This window comes from Pinus tabuliformis, chromosome 8 (genome assembly GCF_031772625.1).
Source record: "Pinus tabuliformis cultivar Carrire ecotype Pingquan chromosome 8, CPIR1, whole genome shotgun sequence".
NCBI lineage: Eukaryota > Viridiplantae > Streptophyta > Pinopsida > Pinales > Pinaceae > Pinus > Pinus tabuliformis.
In genome coordinates, this window is record NC_142294.1 from 803,014,719 (window position 1) to 803,017,180 (window position 2,462).

Below are 2,462 nucleotides of genomic sequence, written 5' to 3' on the forward strand. Positions count from 1 at the left end.
TTACTTGTCCAACATCTTCCCTCAATTTTTGTTGAGCCTTAGAGATGTTGGATTTATGTCTTGCATGGTATGTTTGTGATGAATCATTTGACATGTCAACTCTACATTAAGTGTTTGGGGATGATTTAATTTTTGACCACAGGGAATATGTCTTTCAACCCTCTACCATAGGAGGAGAGTAAGACAAATTAAGACTACAAGATCGAGATAAGGAAGGAAATCTATCAGACTAAGATTCCAAGTAGGGAACCAAAGAAGAAGCAATAGAAATCTAGGGATCCACCAAGGAAGCAACACCTAGATCATTGGAAGCCAAAAGATCCTATGGGATAATTATCAGACAAGGAGTAGAGATTCATAGAGATCTTGTACTACTACCTAATTTTGGAGAAATCATATTCAAAGCCAAAAAATTATTGGATACCAATTTTTCACAAGGAAAAGGTGTTATCGACCTCTTACCGGACAATTCTTGCTCATCATCCCAACTCACTTCCTAGGAAAAATTTGGACAATTTCTCGATTTTTGCATGTCATCCTTGCATGGGGGCCATGCTAATATTCTTTGTATCATTCCAAGTTTATCAGATGCCTCCGAAGAGACTACTTATTTATTTAGTTTCTGCAGAAATTTCTCTATAGATCAACTAGCTTCTGATACCATGTAGAAATTCTGCAAATTCTCTACAAATCTCACTCTAAGATCATGTAGAAAATCTGACTGTAGATTAACCCAATAATGCAATATAACCAAAGCAAAATACTATAACCTACTTCTACTATCAATTTGTGGAAGCTTAAAGATCGAACCGAATCAGAGCTGAACACATATAACCAGAAGAAGAAGAATCAATCATTCAAGACATAAGAAAATACTTTGGGGAAAGCTTTAGTTAAAAACCCCACTATCTGTATTATCATACAAGGTGGAAATATATCAGAATTACACAAAGCCTTAGCTCCCACAGCTAGCCAGCTCTCAGTACAATCCTCCTGGATGCTCACAAGCAAACAAAGCTTCTCACAAGCCTTCTCCTCTGCCCTCCAAGCTCCTATTTCCTTGCGCAGTTACCTCTAGGATGATCTCCTTCACCCAGTGTAACACTGCTCTCACACACTGCTCTAACACACTGTCGGAACTATGCAATCCTTAAGGAACCTTGCCTTAACTGCATGCATGAGTTTCCTTTATAGGAAAACACATGCAACTGATAGTACATTGTCCTTGACATTTAATCTCAACTGGGTCTTTCTCATAATAGACATGCATGAGTTTCTGATGAGGGAATCTTCAGTTATCTAGAGTACTCTAGTTGAGTGCATGCATGCATCAACTGACTGATAACTCACAATTAGTTCCTCAAATAGTTTGGAACTAATTTAACTGGACTTAACTCAGTAAACTGAGCTAACTAATTACAACTCAAATATAACTCAATTTTATCTCCTTAATTAAGGGATAGTTGTTGCATGACTGTAAAAAGACTTCTAACTTGAATTTCTCCAACTAATTAATCCATAATGAATTAATTAATTATTTCCAAGCAACTGGTGAGACTAAATTCGATTTAATTCACAATTTAATTCAAGGACAAATTAAAATTGGAATATTCTGGATTCTATTTTTATCATTTCTTCTTGTTATTTTCAACACTCCCTCTCAACAAGAAAGGAATTCAACTCGATCTCGATCATGAACCTTTGGAATGTTATGCATGCAACACTTCTCTCTAGTGTTGTTGCTCCAGCAACTCCAGAAACAAAAAAAACATCCAGCCTGAATCAGTATGATGCATGTGCAATCAAAGTCTCTGACTGTTATTGCCTCTATCGACTGAAAAACTCTGCGCTTCTGCTGACTCAACCTTTCTGCACAATTGTCAATCCTTCTCTGCGCTCTTCAGTATCTGACTGCTCTGGCGTCTGCCACTTTTATCTCTGGCTGCATCAATCCCACTGATTCCTCCTACTACTATGTACTTTGGGCTCCCGTAGCAAGGTACGATCCATGAGATAAAACCTCTCAATGGACCCTACCCAATTTCAACCTTCTTGGGACTATCACTTCACATCGCCCCACCTCACACCTAGAGGTATGGCTGCATGTGATCCCTCTGCCCACTTGGCTCGAAATTTCCCCCTACTGGAGGTCTCTGCATGAGTGGATGCCTCCACTTGGTCTCCTCTCAGCATCTCCAATTGTGGCTCCTCCACAATTGTCTGAGACTTCTTCTAGGACTGCAGGTTGATATGTAATTTACTCTCCTTCTCAACCACCAAGTCTCTAACAATTGCTTTGCCCCTCAAGGCTTTGCATGCATCTTGAACCTCAAAAGCATACAGGTTCTTAACTCGTGAACCGATTTTTTTCACCTATCCCGTGGTGATGTGTCTAAGGAAAACCTTTCCCTTGCTGAAGACAACATCGTAGCCTTTGTCCTCCAACATCGCGATCGATACCG

General features: G+C 39.4%; 1 non-coding gene across 1 annotated transcript; it reads right to left on the reverse strand.

Moving 5' to 3' along the window:
* Positions 1-501: 501 nt before the first annotated feature.
* On the reverse strand, positions 502-604 carry LOC149238020 (U6 spliceosomal RNA). Its single transcript, XR_016246783.1, has one exon. It is a non-coding gene; the product is annotated as a U6 spliceosomal RNA (small nuclear RNA).
* Between the last annotated feature and the right edge of the window lie 1,858 nt (positions 605-2,462).